A 21,023-nucleotide genomic window follows, 5' to 3' on the forward strand; every position below is an offset into this window, starting at 1 on the left:
TTTCACTTTCACTTCCTCTCTTAGTGTATTTCATATTCGTTAATAATGCATTAACTTTCCCCCTCGGTTTGCTACACTCTTCTCTGTCATACATTTTCAGTTTTGGTAATTCATTAGGCTTGCCAAAATTGATTTATCCACGGCTGCTACATATCGTATATTTATAGATTTTCAGCTGGCCCGGAAAAAAACAACAACACAATAATGCAATTGATTTTTGGTGATAAAAATCAATGTTTTTACCCAAAAAAGAAAAGGGTTCACTAAACGACCTAACGAGCAGAGGGGTTGAGGGGTTGCAAAGGCCTCCAACACTCCTGCTCTTGCCACTGACTCTGTTTCGACTCCTGCCCTACCTCTACCTCTGCCTTTGTTGCTGCTCCTTCTCCTGCCTCTGCTCCTTCCCCTATGCCTGCTTTATGGCCTTTCACTCTCACTCAACCAACTGTTTACACACATGCGGTTGTTTCATATTTCATAAATTTCCCTCAATTTTTATTTTTTTTGCCAGTACCAAAATCAAAGCATAAAGTTGTCAAGGCGTATCGAAGCCGAAACCCCTTTTTAGCCCTGGCTCTCAGCTCCTGCGTGTTGTGTTTTTTTTTTGTGCGTCGTCTTATTTATGAAAATTGAGTTATAATTGGTAGTGCATTAAGTTGTCGCTCTGCCAGACGCCACTTTGCTCACTTTTTTATCCGAGTTTCCGGGCTGCCGTTGACGCATTTCTGCATCAAGAAATACGCAAATTGAATTTATAGGCAGGCCGACGGGCCATGCGTGGGTTGTGTGGAGTGTTTGTGCCTTGAAAGTGCCACTAAATCAAAATCATGTCGCCACACACACGCACACACACACACACACTCGCTCATGCTCACATATGAGCTGCAAAGGAAATGCATGCGGCAACAAGGGGTTAAGATCGTGTGTTTTGCATACGTTTCCACGTGCTTCCTGTTGCTCTGTAGATACATTTATAGATATGCTCTCTTTTTTATGCCATTTTGCGTATCCTTCCGTTGAGGTCCTGTGCTTTTTGCATATGTCCCGGCGTCGCAGTTCGCTGAGCGGTTTCTGCTGAGGATTATTGCTCACATGTGGAACTGTTGTTGTGACAGTTGAGCGCTTCGTTAGCGGTTGAAGTGGAGTGTGAGGTAAGCTAGGGGAAATTTAATATATTTATTTCATATAAATTTATTTTTTATTTTATTATAAATTTGTAAATAGTTTAATATATATTTAAAGGTTTTGAGAGTGATTTTTAGTATGTAATAATAGATATTCATGAAAAGAAATTTTTAGAATATCCCGAAGCATTTAGTACAAATACTGTCAAAACAATCCTAGTCCTAAAATAATGTTGAACTACAGTTGTTAGATAAATAGAATCAGACAATTGAATATTTTATTTAAGTTATACAAGTATTTTTAGTATTCTTTGTATTTCTATTTCTAGTATTTTTAATATTTTTAGTATTTTTAGTACTTTTAGTATTTTTTTAGTAATTTTAATATATACTGAATAAGTCAACGCTCATATATATATATATATATATATTTAAAAAAAAATAAGAAAATCCAAAAGACTAGACTAAAAATATAACTTTTATATATATATATACTGTATAAAAGTTATATTTTTAGTCTAGTCTTTTGGATTTTCTTATTTTTTTTTTTTATTTTTAGTATTTTTTAGAATTTTTAGCATTTTTAGTATTTAGTATATACTAATTACATCAACACTCACATTTAACTATATTAAGGACTATATTTAGTTTATTCTTTAGCATTCTCTTAGTTTTTATTTGTTTTGCATTTTTAGTATTTTTTAAGTATTGTTAGTATTTACAGTATTTTTTAGTATTTTTAGTATAGTCTTAGTATTTTCAGTATTTAGTATAAGCTGATTAAATGAACACTCACATTTAACTAAACAAAAGGTAAATTTTTAGCTTTCAAACTGTTCTTAGCATTTTTGCAAGTAGAATTTAAAATGGTATGAGTAAATAGCGCTTTTGGTATTTTTTATATCTAGTTAATATTTGCCAAATCACGTAGTATAAGTATGTCAATAAAATATTTAAAGGCTTTAGGCATAAGTTCAGTAATTACACAATACCCAATGCTCACTGCATTATGTTTAACATTTAATCAGTTTATAAATAATATTATTTATTTATTTAATTTCTAACAGCATTTCTTTTAATATTTGCTATTAAGCTTCTCATTATGTACTAAGCTAAAATAACTTTCTTCAGCCACAGCCCTTTACTAGCTGCGTTCTCCTTCTCCTGCTTCTAGCCCTTGCCTTTGTCCTGTCCCGGACAACACTTCTTTCTGGCTACTTTACTTCCACTTCTGACCACATGCTCACATTGAGCGCACAAAAGGCACAAAACTGTGGGCAGCACGCCTCTTAAACCCCTTCGCTGTGGCCACTTTTATATCCTGGTCACTTTTCCTTCACTTCCTCCAATTCCATTTTTTTTTTTGCTTTCTTTTTTGGCCCATTGCCTAGCACTGACCCTTTGGCTAACCGGACAACCCTTCCTCGCATATAAATTATATGATTTCTGCATTATTTTGGCATAATGCGCACATTAATGACACACACTCGAAATTATGTTGTTAATCGAACGGGGTTGCTGGTTGAGCGATAGTTCGATATTTGCCGATTTTTTGACATTTGTTTTAGGGGGCGCCAACAATTTATTGCCTGCTCTTTTATTATTTCTTTTTTTTTTTTTTTTTTTTTTTTGTGCTGTTTTGGTGGCCTTTTTATGTTATTTTTGCGTTGCATTTTTATGTGTATTGTGTGTGCATTTTATGCCCTAGCAAACATTAATTTTCCAGCTATCCATTGACAGACAGTTGACGTTTTAGTGCAATGGACGAGTGAGCAACTCAATACGGAGCACATTACTGAAATTACCTAACCGCTGGCACGTAAAATGATATATGGCTCTTTATAGCAGGCGAAATTCGTTAATGTAATGCTTCAGCTGAAGGTATTTATCATTTACAAGTAGTTAAGCTGATGAAAAGGGAGTAGATATGTTTTAGTTTGGTATAGGTTGAAAATATTTATTAGTGATATCTGCACAGTTCTACATTAAAAGTATTGAGACCGAAAAAAGATAATAGATTGAAGAAAACATTTATCTTTTCATGGAAAGCTTGCTTAAAAAGAGGCTACAAATTGTCATTTTTGTATTTATCGTCTACAAGCTTCTCTATTCATAGATCTGAAGAAGAAGAACTGCTGAGATTTCTAGTCCGTCGTCAGAAGCTCTTAAGGATATTAGACATAGATGCAAGCCATACTAAATTAAAATTTATAGGATTTATAGGATCTATAGGATATAAGATATATTGGGCTATACGAAATATTAGGTTAATAAGCTATTTAGGATAGTGGACGAATAGTTACATGGGATATATAGGACATGTAGGAAACCAAAGGATTGAGGACACATTAAATATTTCGGATATATATATATGAGATATACCGTATATATACCACATATAAGAAAAATAATATAACGCTATTAGATTGTGAATAAAACCCATCCAACCTCTCATACCCTATCAATAATTTTCATTTCATTTTTTATAGCTCTCAAGCGTACCAATGTTATTAATCTAGTCAGTTCTAAATATACTTTATGCAGAGCACCCCTCTGACCATATATCATTCCATTTCGTCTCCCATTTCTTTGCTAAAACTATTCCAACTGAACGAAATAAATTGATGCGAAATTCACTTAAATTCATTGGCATTTTAGTCGACTGGACAAATCAAATCAATGCCAGAGAAATAGAGGAAGGTTTTATAACATTATTTGTATACAGATAAATGAAATAAATCTTACAGTGTCACACATATGGCACGGCCTGCGCTGACAGCCGTACTTGGTGAGGTTAAATGAAAACCCCCCCAAACGTTAAACAACAACTGCGAGGCGAGGCGAGCCGTAAAAAGTCTGTAAGATTTACCAAATATTGCACAATGATGGATCATAAATAACTTATGTTTGCACGGCCGAGTCGAAGTTGAGCAGAAAAAAAAAACGGACAAAAAGTGACGTAACGCATAAGGTTAATACTCGGAGAATAGCGACAAGCGCCCTCTGGCTCTGCCCCTCTCTCTCTCTCTCCCACACCCACTCTCTATCTTTTTCTCTCTGTATGTGTACTGCCTCGACCATTAAGCACAAAAGGATGACCCTTGATGCCGTAAAAAAGAACTGACTGGACAATGGTCACTTGATGATGCGGGCGCGTCGTCGCCAGCGCCCAAAATACGTTTCCCATATTCTCTCGCATATATTCCCACTGGGAGCTGCAGCAGCTTCTCGTTTTATATCGCCCGAAATGAACGGAAGCGACTCGTAAAACTAGCGAATTGTGAATTATGTTGCTGACATATAGTCAGCGCTGTCACCAGGACTGTCCTCCTGCGGCAGAGAATGCCAGTCAATAGCTGACAATAAAAACCGAAATGGTAAGGGCTACTTGGCACATATAAAAAAAACTAGGAGTTGGTACTGATGGACTAGAAAATACTTTAAATAGATGTGTTGGGAGTGCTTCATATTATTTTCAAGGCTTTGTCTAATCGAATTTTAAGCATTTATCAATATAGTCATGAAGAGAATTATTATGGATAATATTTATATAAGGCCAAATACCAAGTTAAAGGTGTCTAGCTCTTAAACTATTCGTACGATGCCAAAGACATCAGCTGTATTGTACATTTAATATGATCTATTAAAGGAATGTTTAATTCCTCAGTTAAATCTGATTCTTAATATTATATACTTAAAATTTCAAGCGCCTAGTGCTTTTAAAACTCGAGATATGAGAAAAAGAGTTATGAATAGGGAGACCTCAAAAATAAGCTAGATCTTATAGAGAAGAGAGAGAGAGAGAGACAGCCAGATTAGCAGTCAGTAAAATGAATAGTCAACCATAACTAGAACCACACTCTGCTACTTCCCCTACAATAAACCCATATACCCTCTCAGACACACCCAACATTTGCAGGGTATGCACAGCGCTTGGACATTGGTCAATGGTATGGCAATAGCTAAGTATTCATGGGTAGTTTGGCGTCTATTGAACTCCTGTTTTTTCTTCAGTTCAATAAAAGGTGCATTAAACATGGCACAGGACACTTCAAGCACTTGGAAAACATAGTCGTAAATACATTTTATTGTAAATTGTGAGCACTATAAAAAGCAGCAGCAGCAGTAGAGGATGTTAGAGGTTGGGAGTTACGTAAGGTGCGATACGGGTCAATTGCTGTAGCAATGTTACAGAGGCTAAAAGTTATCGTTTTTAGTTAAATGCCAAAGTAAAAGCCATTAACTAGCATTTAAAATATTCATTATTGCTAATGTTTGCAAGGCAAAAGAAAAACACCGAAACACAATTAGCTTTTGCAAGCGAACTAACCGCACAACTGTGAAGCCCAGAAAGAAAATTTACTTTTAAAAGTTCAGCCGAAAGAAAGATAGAGGTATAGGTAAAGGCAGAGGCAGAGGCACAGGATAAGGCATTCAATATGCACACGCCATAATCACATTAAAGCGTAAACGATATGCAAATGGATGTGCTGACAAGGAAGCTCACACAACTTCATCAAAAATGCGCACATGTAAAAATGTAAAGAAAGCAAGTAAGAAAGCAATAGTCATGGATGGTCGACTGGAAGGTACCCTGCAGCGAGTGGAGGTTTTAAATGTATTGTAAGAAAAGTAGTTGAAACCAGAGCTCAGTAACTGTTATAGCACTTAGAAGCAAATGTTAATCAGCTGTTACTAGCTAATAATTTAAACACAATTCAGTTGCAAAATTGGAATACAAACTGACTAAAGGGTTTATTCCATAACTTCTTTGTTAGTTATCGGATTTTAATAAAATTGTTGGCATATGATCTACGTGCTGTATGGAATATTTGTCAATTAAAGAAAAATGGAAACTCAAACACATATTTGTTGAATTTAAGAAATTTGATAAAATCTAAAATATCCTTAACAGCAAACAAAAGTTTCAGACTCTTGCAGTAAAAATATACTAAATATATTTTAAAAACTGAATATTAATAGAATTTTTATTGATAACATTAAAATGGAAATAGTTATCGATTATTAGGAAGCAAGTTGATCTGAGTCTGCTACACGCTAGGCACAAAATACAAATAAATTTCAAGTCACTTGATATTACACATGCTGAGTTCGATGTGTTCAAGCATACGGACAGAAGAACTAAAGGACGAACAGATGGTCTTAAATTAACTTAACTCGTCGTTCCAATTAAAAATATATATATAGTTTATGTTATCTGCTCCCTTCCTTTAAGAAAACAGATATACCCTTTCATTCCATTCGTAGCATAAAAAGAAAAGCCAAAGAGGAAAAGAAAACTTACTTATCTACGGTAAAAACTAGCATGAAACTTGTGGCCGGAAGTGAGGTGCTGACAGAGAGTTTTTCTTTTCTTGGATAATCACGTGCTCACTTACAGCCAGCAATTAGGCTGGATGAGCTAAGGGGTCCTGAGCACAGTTGCTATTTTAATTCAATAAAAGTCAAACGAGCCATTTCCTCGCCCCTGAGAAACTTTTCACTACAGTTGCTGCGGTCTGTTGCCTAAAGTCAATTAAAATTGGCAAAAAGCTGTTAGCTACTGTCGAAATATCTCTCGCAACTTGTCTCGACTTGTCTCATCGTGTCTTGTCTTCATCTGGCCATAAAGTTTTTGCGTCAACTTCATTCGATGTGTGCCGCATGTGTTAGCCAAGTACTCGATCCATTGTTGGCCTAATGCAATCAAATGGGCATGTGCGTCTCAAGTTTTTGACTCGCTATAAACAAAAGGGTTCTCGTTACGGTTACGATTATGTGACGATAGAGGTGTGTGTTTCAAAAGTTGTTGGATAACTGAGAAAGTAATGAGAGACACAATATTTCAAAGAAGCGAAAGTAGGAAATATAAAGATTCATAAAACAAATCATAAAGTTTTTGTATATTTATAAAGTTGAGAGAGTATGGGATAGAGGACCTTAAATATCTAAAGTAAACTTTGGATTTTTGTAGATAGAATTAGCGTAAGGCTAGTGCCCAAAAACATCAACTACATATAAACAACAGCAAGTATTTCTTTAGGAGGTTGGGAGCTAGTTTAGCCCTAGCCAGAAGTCTACTGCTGAAAATTTATTATTATTACTATTTCCAGTATTCTTTCATAATCCAACTTCAATGTTAAGATTTACCAAACTTTACCCTTTTCAACTTATGCTAATAGAAATTATAGCTAAGTTGCTATAAATTAATAACATTGAACCTATATCAACTGATAGCTCAGGCAACGCCAATGAACTAGTTGAGTATTTAAAGATCACAATAAAATTTTAACCAAATTTATACTACTACAATTTCTAAGTAAGATGCTATAAGTGAATCACATAGAACTTTTACCAGAATGTGTTCCATTCAAGTTATTTCAATCATATATAACGCATACCCAATTCAATTTATACGCAAATTGCTATAAATATGTCAAGTACGTCATTTAAATTCCAAACTTCATTTAGCTATTTCCCTGTTGGAAACTTGCCAAGCCACCCTCGCCTCCCCCAGTTGAACTTGACAAATCACAGTCGAAATAATAAACATTGCAATGCCATTTCAATTAAATTATCAAAACAAAACCCGCACGAAAAGAACAATGGCAGAGAGAACACCTAAGTGCATTACCTAATCCTGTGCAGCGACGGCTTCTGCAGTCAGAGGCTTCACTGTAGCCGCAAAGCCAAACACCTACCAAGTCTCAGTGCCATTGTCAGCAGCAGACGCTGGCAGGAGCCGGGCCCATTGTCGTTGGGCGACTTAAGACTTGGGCAACTTCATTATTCTTGTGGCCAAAATGCGAGCCAAATGACATTTCGATGCGGTTTCATAATAAAAGGCGAAGCAGACAAATGTAGAGAGAGATAGATATATACATATATCTAGTATATGTATATGCAAATGGCTTGAATGAATTTAATCAACAATTGTGTGAATCTCTTTCTTTGTCCCTCTATCTGCCTCTCTGTCTCTTTCTGCCTCAGTTTTGCACCTTGTGCTTGCATTATTCTAATGAGATTTGCTTGGGCGGCAATTTTGATGGCCACGTCTACAATTGTTGCACTTATTTTGATAACAACTTTTCAAATGAAATGGCCCAGACTCAGCTAGATTGGCTAACAGCTAAAAAACATTACGCATACGACATGTAACACACGCCAGCATAACTAACGGCATTTAGTGCTTGTTGTTGCTGCTGCTGTTGCTGCTCCTTCATATAGTTGCTGGATGACCGCAGTAAACGCAATTGTCTGTGGTCAGCCGTGGTCAGCCAATAAAAGCAAATGGTTCTCGAGTCCCTTCAAGTGCCCACTGGCAGTTAGTTTATTCGGGCCATCAAAGAAGCAGCAGCAGCAGAGGCAGGAGTGGAAGCAGCAGGAGTAGCAGCAGCAGCAGCAGGAGCAGGAGCAACAACAGCAGCAGCAGCAGCAGCAGGAGCAGGAGCAACAGCAGCAACAGCAGCAGCAGCAGAGGCAGGAGTAGCAGCAGCAGGAGCAGGAGCAGCAGGAACAGGAGCAGCAAGAGTCGCAGCAGCAGGAGCAGCAGCAGCAGGAGCCGCAAATTTGATGCAGCATTAAAAATACCGAAAAAAAAACAACAAAAAATACCAACACTAAAAAACAAAGGGCAGCTACATGTTGCCGCAACAATGTTGCCAAGCAATCGCTTCGGCCCACCCGCCACGCCCCAAAAACTCTTATTTGATTTGCATATGACAAACGGCTGAGAATGGGGCTGGACTGGACTGGACTGCACTGGATCTCTGGTTATCTGGCAACTGGTTTGCTCATTTTGCTGCAAATGTCCGGCAATTATGTTGTGCGTATGTGTGAGCGCGTGTGTGTGTGTGTGAGTGTTGCTGATAGCCGTGTCCATTGTGAGTTGTCGTGTCCAGCTTGTTATGTGGCTGGCAGACGTCGACATTGCATTCTTATTGACTCTAGTGCCACTTTACTTGCAACTCCATCCACAACACTCTATCTCCCTCCCTCTCTCTGTCTCTTTTTTTACTGGGGGCAACATTGTTGAGCTGGCTTTTTATTTGTGCATTGGCCATTTGCGTTCTGCTGTGCGGTTGTCCATGCAAAATTAAATTAAAATGCATTAACAAAAAGATTCCAAATGGGGTTCATGAGAGATAAACATATATGTATGTATGTATGTATATATCTGCCCATATATGCAGATGTGTATAATTGGAAGGTAGAAACTGATAGCAGTAGCAGTACAGCAGTAGCAGAAAAGCTTTGCTTTACTTAGCCAAAAGTATTGGTATATATAGAAGTTTTCCTTTTGCTTGCTTACATTGCATTTCGTACTCTATCCTGTATATTCATCATTAATATATTTATTTTATTTAGAGGCGTAATGATATGAAGAGAGATAACAAAAAGATAATGCTAAAACACGTATATTACATAGCCTAAACAAAATCGACTCTGCTGACAACTAATTTATAATATAAATATATAAAAAATATTATTGGACAATAATTCAATATTAATAATTTATTTTAATATTAATAATTTATTAAAAAAAAAAAAAAACGAAAAAAATATAATATATACAAAAATAATATTCGGAATATATGTCAGGAAGAGTATGAATTTATTTATATGAATGATTGAATTAATTAATAAAAAATAAACAATAAATAATTTTAGAACGTACATTTATAAACAATTGATTCATTTAATAAATAAATAATAATAAATTTTATATTGTACACTAACTGATTAATAAATTCATTTATAATAATAATAAACAAAAAATTATAATTAAAATAAAAATTAATTAAAATAAAATAACATGAAATAAAATAATAATAAAATAAAAAATAAATAAATAAAAATAATAATGAATATCAAACCTAGAAATATAAATTATTAAATTATAAATTCTTATTAAATTATATATACATTTAAAAATTAATTATATTTGTATTATCAATAAATTACAAAATTAATTTAATAAAAAATTATAAATGAATATATTGTAGGTTTATATATGTATTATCAATAAATAGTAATATAAATAAATAGTAAATAATAAACATGAAACAAAAGAAAAAATTGGAAAAAAAATTCAAGATAATAAATACATAAATGAATAAGGCAAACATTTCTTTTTTAATATCTGAATTTTTAGAAAATTAAATACAAATGAAATGTATACAGACATATAAATAATATATGCATATATGTCGATATATAGATTTCATACAGCTCTAAGCAACCTATACCACTCTTAGAAGATGAATTTTATATAGCACAAACCATATACGGAAGTTATTTAATGCCTTCTTATATATCATCCTCCAGCTAATGCTATTGCCTCTTTATATACCTGAAATAGTTGTACATTATGGAGTTAAGCAAGATATATTTTAAGATATTTAAAAAGCTATTTGAAATGTCTTAATTCAGTTAAGAAAATGTCCAAACTTTTGACTTCGATTGATTAAACATTTCAAGTCCAAATTTTGTTATTTACTTAAATTTCAAATGACATCATCAGCAGTGCGTATAATTGATTTTCCAAAGCGAAACTGATTTCCGGCAAACATCCTAGGCCCAAATACAAATTTGAATAAAAAATTAAGATATTTGCCCCGTGCACTGAAGCCTAAAGCGAACAACAGAGTAGAAAAAAAAACGAAAATCGTGTATTACACGCACTTGACTAGCTGAGCTGAAAGTCGAGGGAGGAAGTTGGTGAAGTCGCCTGCGGCGCGTCCAAAGGAAATCCGCGCAAAAGGACACTAATATAAATAAAATTTCAATTACTCAACAATTAATTTCGTCTTGTGAGCAATCGGCGAAGCGTTAAAAGGCGAGGCGAGCTGGCTGGATATTTAAAAGTTATCGCCAAAGCCAGAACGGAATTGCCAGCTGTGGCCAAGACCAAAGCCAACTCCAAGTCGAAGTTGAAGTCAAAGCCGAAGTCGAAGTCCTTTAAGAACAGGACACACAATTAGATGGCAACGTATTTGTTTTCTGATTATGAAGCGTTAAGCAAAACTGTCAACGTGCGACCGAGAAACGCAATTTATTGAGAAACTTTTCGAGCTGGCAGACACCAGCAGAGCCCCAGTCCAGAGTGCGAGTAGCCCCGCCCCCACCCCAGCATCCTGCCTGGCTAAGAGCTTATCTCTGTGCTTCGTCACTCAACCAAAACGACAACGTTGGACTCCAACTCCGGCCAGAAGTTGATCTCAAGTCGGAGATATCTATCTCTTAGTGGAGTGTCTGCTATGGCTTCCATTCCATTTCATGCCAATTCGCTGTCTGGTCGTCACGCACCAAGGACTACGTCTCAAATTAGCAGAAAAATCTGTTATCCTTTCGTTTGGCTTGGCTTGCGGCGTGTTAATGATTTTTCTCTACCCTCGTGCAAAACTTTCTTGGCCCAAAACTTCTGGCGCTTCTTTCTGCCTTTCTTACAAATGAAGTGACAGAGCATATTTAAAATTAAACAATTTAATCCGCCACAGACGCTGGCAAGTCCTTGTTGCCAGCACGTGAAATGTTGACACTGTCGCCAGCTTGTTTTTCCTGCCTGCCGGGCATGGAATATATGTGCTAATTAGCAAACATTCAAGCCTGCCAAAGCAGAGACAGGCAGCATATTGGCCTCTTCCTCACTCTCCCGCTCTCTCTCTCACTTGGGGTGTGTGTGTGTGTGTGTGTAAGGATTGTCTTACTCCTCTTGCTGTTGTCTCAGCGTCTTGTTAAACAAATAAGTTTGTGCTACGTTTGTCCTTTGGTTTTCCGTCTGACGTGTCGCCGCCCGGCTTTGTCCTTATCAGACGCCTCGTCGTGCCCATTGTCATTTGCCAAGTGCTTGATTGGCACGTAATTTAGTTGAGCTTTTGTTAAGGTAGGAGACAACGTCATCTACTTAATGCATATACCTGAGTGTGGCATTTAGCTAGGTAATACACATACCTACATACATCTGTAGATATGCACTTCTTATATCAACTTCTCCAACTGCTTATAAGCGATAACTGCTAATCGAAATCTACATTTTATTTATAAAAAAAACAATATTAAATTATTAAAATTATATTTATAAATAATATTATAGCTCAAAATAAGCTTTAAAAATTTGTATTATATTAGTAAGATATACATATTGCATATACAATTATTGCCTCTTTTAGTTTATATACATTTAAAATACTTTAAATGCTATTTAATAAACCTTAACTAAGTCCCATTTGCTATATCTCTCTCCCTCTCCCTCTCTCTATCTCTCATTGTTAACATTTCCAGTTTCTGCGCAAGTTATAAAGCTGGCAAATATACTAATTAAATTAGATTTTAGGCCTCGTTAGTGGTCAACTGACAGGGTTTTTTTTTTTTTTTTTTTTGTACCACATTCCAATCTCTTGTCTGGCAAATCAAACATATTTCAAGCATGACACGGCGAATGCTAAATACCCTTTGCTTAGAAGTACGCAGGCAGATGGATGAAATAATCGTGAAAGTGTCTAATGTGAAGGGCGTACAGAAGACAAAGACAAGCTCTAAGTCACCCACTCTTCTCCCACACACTAGTCCCTTCTCGCTCTAACTGCTAGATTGCATTCGATTTGCAATGCAGAGTGAGCTTTACATTACGGCATCGTGAAGAGAGCGAAAGTCTTTAAAATTCTCACACAATTACTCTGCCGCGCAGTCTCAATTTCGTTCATATGATTGTGGGCTGCGCAGTAGACTTATACAAGCTTGTTTGTCTGTCTCACTCGCACCGACTGCAAATCAAAAATTCTCTCACACTGACACTAACACACTGAAAGCACAGACTAATAAGCTCGAGGCTGAGACGCACTCATACAAAGCTTATTTGGATAGCGGGATCATAAAGAGAGCATCTGTGGAACTTGCAAATGAATTAGGATCCACATGGCAACATACTTGCTGTAGTTAGAGTGCAAATAAGAAATAGCATCTACAATGAATACGCTTATGGCCTGTGGGCAGCAGTGTTGCCAGATTAGCTATTTAATAGCATTTTTAGCTATTTTTGAACCCTAAATGCTATGAAAATTTTGAAAATGCTATTAGCTATAAATTTAGCTATTTTACAAACGAATATTTTGAATTTGATTTTAGTATTTAAAGCAAAAAAAAAAAAAAAACATTTTTCGATTAAGTTCCAAATTGTACGTAATGATCTGCGCGATACTACCACCACGACTTTGTCGTACTTATACCATCACTAGTTGTGAATTTATACCATCGCTAATTCTTCTTGCGCAGCTATGGCAAATGCTGCCATGATTATACCGTGCCTTCCAAATATTTAAAAATGATTCCAGTTAATCAAAAATATAATTCTGATGATGATTTGGATGTGGACCAAATTGTAACATTATTAAATAACATTTAAAAATAAAATTTAAAGTAAAGGTTTCAGCTATTTTGTAAGCTATTTTAAAATTTGTTTAGCTATTTTCAGCTATTTTTTAGAGACGATTTTGCTATTTTTATGTCTCAAAACCTGGCAACACTGGTGGGCAGGCAGGCAGTAAGAGTGAGAGAGAGATGGAAATATCAGCTTCGCTCTTTGCACAATTGTGGATCACATTTATTCCATTGCAGTTGTTTCATTTTTGCCCGAGAAAATTAGTTTACCTTTCTGTTAGAGTATTATAATCATGGAAAAAGCAATGACCCAACCGCAACCATGTTGATTACAAGCACTCAACAGTGCTTCGACAGCTACAACAGCGAGGCAGCAACAAATACAAAATACATAAAACCAAATAAAAGCCAGACCAAAAGCCGGGCCCGGTCACCGCCAATATCAATGACCAAAATCGAACGCACAAATAACCGCAATGTAACACATTTGCAAATATGCAAAAAGCCATAAACAAAATAAGTGAAGCGCTTCAAAATGCGAAACGGAACTGAGACAGGCACTCTTGGTGCGGGGACGGGAGCGGGTTGCGGGTGTGGCAACGGTGTTGCGTCCCTGCAATTGTTTGCCAAAAACATTTAAACCTTTATTTGAAAATTACACATAAACATATTGCAAATAGGGGGAAATGCCGAATGGGCAGAGGGGGATCGGGGCGTGGGTCCTGCGGGAGCTGACCACAACAACCGGTCAATAGTATAAATACTCTAGCTTAGGGCATTTCGATGCAATTATCACTTATGGGTTTGATAGCTATGTATGAGTGTGACGATGGCATAAAAGACATAGCTATGGCAGTCATGATTGAGTGATTGAAGAGTCGCTCATGATTGACCAAACTGGAATTATTTAGTAGTTGATGACCATTAACTCAATTACCATAATCAATCACTCCATAATTATCAATCATCAACAGTCAGTTGAGCGTTAATCAGTCAATCAGCATCGGTCACTCAATTATAATCGTCATTATTAGTCTGTCAACCATCATCAGCCTCTGAACCATCATCTGTAAATCAAACATCAGTCAGTCAATCATCATCAGCCAATAAATCATTATAAGCCAATCAAGCATTATCAATCAATCAATCAATCATCAGAATCATCATGCCAATCAAAAATAAGTCATTACCAGTCAATCAATCACCATGAGTAAATCAATCATCGTCAGTCAATCAATCGTCATCAGTCATTCAATCATGATCACCCAATTAATCATGATCAGTCAATTAATCATCATCAGCCAATCATTCATCACCAGGCAATCAATCACCATGAGCAAATCAATCATCGTTAGTCAATCAATCGTCATCAGTCATTCAATCATGATCACCCAATTAATCATGATCAGTTAATTAATAATCATCAGTCAATCATTCATCACCAGTCAGTCAATCATCATCAGCCAACTAATCATTATCAGTCAATCATCATCAGTCTATCATTCAATCAATAATGATCAGTCAATCAATCATCAGCCATGGTCAGTTACTCAGTCAATATTAGTTATACAAGAATCATAAATCAGTCAATCAGCATCAATCACATCAAACATCATCAATCATTACGTGCAGCCAAACATCGATAGTAAAACGTATCCTACAATAATTCCTTGACCCCTGAAGATCCTGTTTATTAAAGTTCCCACATTGAATGACTTCAGGCAGAGCATCGCAAGTGCATCGTACAGCAAATTTTATGTCCGGCTGAGAGTTTGCGTGAGAAGCATGCGAAACATGTGCAACATATTTGCCAATGCATTTGGCAACATCATTAAGTTGAAAATTGTTGGGCCGCAGGAGTGCAACGGCCTATGAAGGACCGCAGTGGAGATGGCAATGGCGCTGCAATTGGAGCCAGATGCACCGAAGGGCGAAGGCAATGAATTTTCATGAATGCAGTCAAGTCTATAAAAATTAATGCCACATGCAGTTGGATGCGTTTTAAATATGAGTGTGGAAAAACTGTGTGGCAAATTTCGGTTCGAGCACTCTCAGAGGGCCCCGAAAGCCCCAACTGCCGGCGCAAGGCTTATCAAATGGTCATTTCTGTTTGCATTTAATTAAAAATCAGACAAAAAGGCAGGACACGTGTCAATGCGACGCATCCAACGGGACGCCAAGCGCAAGGACACGGGGTGCGATAAATCACGCTTTAAACAAATGCCAAGTAATTTATCAATGTCAACACTAAGCAACAACAAAAAACACTGGCAATAGCAGGCGGTAGTGCTCGACTGGGAGATACTCTGGACAGAATTTTGTTAATCATGTAAGAATTGGTAAACATACAGACACTAGAAGGATATTTCCAAAGTACCTTAAGGAGAGCCTGTGCTTATATACAAAGCCAGGAAAGCGATACCAAACAGTATAAACCTGAGTTAACAGAGAATAGAAAATATGTTCATTAAAGTACAGGTCTCTAGTTTTATAGTTTATATACTGACGGATAGATAGGCAGAGAGCAAATGCAGCTCGATAACCGGGAAATCGAATAAGTTATCAGAATATAGGTGAAGCCTACAGAAATACATTAATTGAATTTCAAGTCTTCAAATATATTTCTTTAAAAACTAGAACAGGCATAGAAGGACAAACAGACAAAAGGATAATATAGATCGATAATTGGGAAATTGAATAAGTTATCGGAAAATAGATAATATAAACATAAATATATTATTAAAATTTCAAGTCCATTAACTTTAGTTGTTTATATAGGCATAAGGAAGGCATAGAGTATGGCATATATAGGCATAGAGGAAGGACAGACACAAAAGAAAAATACAGATCGATAACTAGGAAATCGAATGAGTTATTAGTAAATAGATTAGCTAGCTAAAAATCGGCTATTCGTACTGCAAATTGTAACCTTTGGTAGTTTATCAAATGAATACATTCATGAGGAAGGGCAGGCAGAAAAAAATACAGACAGAGTACATGGCTTGATCGACTCCAACTCTCAATATACCCATTTGCAGTGCATTACAGGGTAAATTAAAAAAACCAACCTGAAAAGTAAGAGCTGAAAGGATTAAAATCCGTGCTTAAGCCTGTGAGGCTGGGGCGGCATTATCAATGTAAATTCGTGTGGCAGCCACGCTTTGTTTGCCGCTGCTCAAGACTTTTGCTTAATTTTCAATTTGATTGTGGCAGGCAGGCCTTTGGTCAGCTAAAAACACACACACGCACGAACACACACATACACACACACTTGGACGTCTGTTTGTGTTTACTTTTGGGCGTTTGAACGGGGCAAAGTTCACTAAATTGCATTTCGGCACGCAATTAGTGGTTCATTTGCCGCCCGAGCGAATGTGTGTGTGTGTGTGTGTGTGTGTGTGTGTGTGTGTGTAGATGGACAAGACTTTCGATATTTGTGCAATCTCAGGTGGGGGCCTTTGCTTATTTGCTTTGTGTGCAAACTTAATTTCATCTTATTACGGTGCAGAAATTTTGCAATTTCCGCAAATGCCCAGCAACTTGGAGCTTGGACCTTGGACCTTGGTCGAGAACTGCGTCTTGGCCTATTTGTCCTTTGAACGGAAATGGAAAATACGTGTAAGCAGGCAGGCAGTCAGGCAGTCAGGCAGGTAGTTAGGCAGGTGGGCAGCTGAGCAGTCTCAAGTGTTTATTTGGAGTCCTAGGACTTGATTAATTTACGTGGCGTCTGCCTGCAATCATTTAAGATATTGGCTTTATAACAGAGTTAAGATGCTCAGCTGCGATTGCCAAAACAAACGATTGCTTTAATTTTCCAATACCCTGTAAGATTCTTATCAATTAGGTTAATTTTCTATGTGCATAGGTTTTTCCTAAAGAGAGTAGATGAAGAAATAGAAATGTAAGAATGACGAACTGAGTTGATCTAACTGACCCTGAAAAGTCTGTTCAAGTTTGAAATATAAATTCTTGTATACCCATTGTAATGTAAAGTTAACATTCTTTTGTTTACAAGAAATCATTGGACTTCTTAGTTATTATTATTTATTTATTTTATTTTATTTTATTTATTTATTTTTTTTTTTTTTTTTTTTTGTAATTTTTATTTTAGAAGTTAGCTAAGACTAAACTAAAACAGATGTAAAATAAATTTAAAAATAAAAAAAAAACATATTTCAAATTTTTATTAGTTTATATATTATTGATACCTAAGCTGCTCGTTGAAACTAGACTGAATACTCTTGCAGGCCTTTTTTAGCTCATATAAACATATCTTGGTTTTCGCGACAAATCGTTTGCTAGTTATCGATATATATCGATTTTTTTGAGTTGGGTTTTTAGAAGAGTATTGAATTTATAAACATATTGCAATAAAAATGCAAACTATGAACTATTTTAATTTCAGATTGAAAAATTAAATATACATATGCATATACACATAATTTGTTTTTCTATATATATAAAAATTTTTGTTTTCTATATTAGACAAGAAGCCACAAATAATTACAGCAGCAGCGGTTCGTATAGCTCAGGCTAGTACAGTATTAGCTTCCTCTTTGTTTTTATTTTATTTTTTTCTGCTGCCACAAATCAGATAATTGTAAATTGTAAAATTACGTAATTTATGGCATTTTTTTTGCAGTGCTGAGAAATTGCAAGGACACTCCCTCTAAGTGGCATGTTTCACAATTTGATGTACAGAAAGCAGAGCAGCGCATAAAAGAGAAGCTAATTTAATTAAAAGAAAATGCAATCAAAAACGCCATTTGGCAGTGTCGCCCGTGTCCTGGCATTGTCCTGTGCGTGCCGCCTTGCAATTTTCATTCCAATGCAGGACACACTTTTTTACGACCGCAAAACAATGACGAAATGCAGCCGCAAGACTGAGACAGAGACAGAGACAGAGAGAGAGAGAGAGAGAGAGAGAGAGAGAGAGAGAGGGACAGAGACAGAGACAGAGCCAATGGCAGCCAGCAGGATATGCCATGCGGTTGTTATCCTGCGATGCGATTTTATGCACATTTATCATAATTTCACACGCAGCCCTCGACGAGGCAGTCACAACAAGGACACTTTTTTAGTTCCATATTCCGCATTCCGTATTCGAGCTGCGAGGGTTTGGTAGCGCATAAAAAATATAAATTTAAGTGCAGCGGCTCCTCGGGCAGAGGGCGCGGCTGGAGGTGCAGAAATTGCATTTCGCCTTTTACGACCAAAGGACATTTATGGCATTTCCTTAGCCAGGACGAAACGAAAGCCAACTGTAGGTAATAACCCATTAAAACTATTCGCATACACAAACACACACACACACATACACACTCACACACACCTCTGTAGGTAGGAGAAGGACTTTGGCATGTAGATCCTGACGGCAACATGTCAACACTTCTGCCTTTTCCTTCGGCTCTCTGTGACGATTTCCTTGGCGCCAACAACAATGTTTTGGGAACTGGTTATTAATATTAATGCCGGCCAAACTGTTAGCCATAAACTAGTCGTTAATAATAATAAATTCTGGAAATGGTACAAAAAGAATGTGTAGAATTAAGGGAAATGCGCGACGAAGCGATACTCTGGGAATATATTAAATTATTAGTAAGGTATTGGAAATATTACAGGGTATTTCAGCTAATAAATTTTGTAGAAAGTTAGAGCAAAGCTTAGAGCAAGCTCAGATTTAGTTGGAATATTCCAAAGCCAACTTTACAGGGTATATTTTACAAGTTTAGGCTGAGCTTGGAATAGATAAAAAGGATGTTTGAGTATTCGTAAGGCTTTTTTGCTGGGTATATATAAAGAGCGTAAGGTGAGCTTAGCTTAGGAAAAATTAAAAATATTTTGAAGCCAATTTTACAGGATATTATTTTCTGTGTAAGTGTATAGACTGCTTAAGATTGCTTAAAAGACATTATTTTTTAAAAACCTTAAACAAAAACAAAAGTACTTAAAAAGCTTAAATTTGAGTCTAAAAATAAAAAGAAATCTTAAAATTAAGAATTTTGCGTGCTAACAATAAATAAATAATAATGAGTAAATTGTGGAATCTACAGAATAGCTGAAAATATACAAAAAATTACAAAAGATAAATAGATATATATGTATATAAATATATTTTTTTATATAGGAAAATACAAAATTTTAAAAATAAATTTAAAAAAATATATATTTTATTATAAATATTTTAATAAATAAATTAATAAATACAAGCTTACCTCGTTTTCAGATCTCTTTTATATTCCCAGCAACTCAACATATCCAAGCTTTCATTATTTACAGGGTATAAACTATATACAGAAGCTGAAAAAACAGGAAAAAATGCCGTAAAAATCCAAATCATAAAATTACTTTTTATTTACTTTTTTTCTTGTTGGCTGCTGGGCTGAAATCTCGGGAGGTATTATCAGACACGTTTTCCGGTAATTGAAGTGTTTGTTGTCGTTGCTCCTGTTGTTGTTATTGTTGTTGTTGTTGTTGCAGGCAGCTGGCACAGTCCACGCATCGTAGCTCTCATAATTCTCTAGTTGTGACAAATCAACGCCCTCTTCTATTTAACTTCCTGCTGCCTTTTTACGAGTGTGAGCGTGTGCGTGTGTGCGTGTGTGTATGTGTAGTTTTAGTGTAAGTCCTTGCTCATCTTCTTCCTTTCGTATTTGCTTCTTCTTGTTGTTGCTTTATCAAAAGTAATTTCGCTTTTATTTCCTTTGACTATTGCCAGCGATTTCCGTTATTTTTTTCTCCCGTCAATAATTTCATCTCATTTCATTCTTTGTCATAAAAAATGTTGCAAGTGAAGAAGTTTGTTATCCTTGTTGTTGTTGTTGTTGTTGCTGTTGTTATGCCATTTGATGCATGCAATATGCACAAAGTTTCCTATTTCAATAAAAAAAAATACTATAAGTCGAATTGTGGATATAAATCTATAAAAAAAAAATCTCACAACGTTAATAAAACTTGTTGGGGTTGCGAATTTTTGTATTAAGTAGACAGCTGCTGCGAGACAACAAACTTGCTCGAGTGTTTGCTTACACATAACTTAATAAGAAATATTCGAATTGATCAAAAATCTTAATAAGCGCAATTGTTTGCCCTTTTCACACACAATTACACAGAAAGTGTTAGAAATTCATTTTAAATACTTTCGGGTGAATATCATAACAGATTTTATTTATTTAACAGCACTGTGTAACAACATATCGGCTTAGGGCGCAGCGGACATGATTGAGTGGCTCTTTAACAGTGAGCGCTAGCCATACTGTGCTCACTTTAGTGATCACTGTTAAGTACTCACTAACTTAGTGCACTGAGTCTTTTAACAGCGCAGCTAACAGCAATATTATGCAAATCGATCTGTTATGTTAACGCTGCCATTAACAGTGCGCAATTAGCTTCTCAGCGTTTGCCAATTTAGCTATTTTTCTGCCGTCAACACAGAACTTGTACCTTTTTGTAGAGTCGTAAGCGAAGTATTTAAACATTTATAAGATTTTCGAACAGCTGCCCTAAAGAAAGATCTCATTC

At 36.1% G+C, this 21,023-nt stretch overlaps 1 long non-coding RNA gene across 2 annotated transcripts; it reads right to left on the bottom strand.

The window, feature by feature from the left end:
* Window positions 1-264: 264 nt before the first annotated feature.
* On the bottom strand, window positions 265-21,023 carry LOC116804389. Of its 2 annotated transcripts, none has more exons than XR_004364387.2 (4): window positions 20,946-21,023; window positions 19,862-20,375; window positions 19,718-19,802; window positions 265-1,156 (listed from the first exon to the last, which is right to left on the bottom strand). It is a non-coding gene; the product is annotated as an uncharacterized LOC116804389 (long non-coding RNA). The 2 variants fall into 2 exon arrangements; XR_006357570.1 differs by lacking the exon at window positions 20,946-21,023 and adding an exon at window positions 20,443-20,614.

Source organism: Drosophila mojavensis, unplaced genomic scaffold (assembly GCF_018153725.1).
Source record: "Drosophila mojavensis isolate 15081-1352.22 unplaced genomic scaffold, ASM1815372v1 contig_74, whole genome shotgun sequence".
Lineage (NCBI taxonomy): Eukaryota > Metazoa > Arthropoda > Insecta > Diptera > Drosophilidae > Drosophila > Drosophila mojavensis.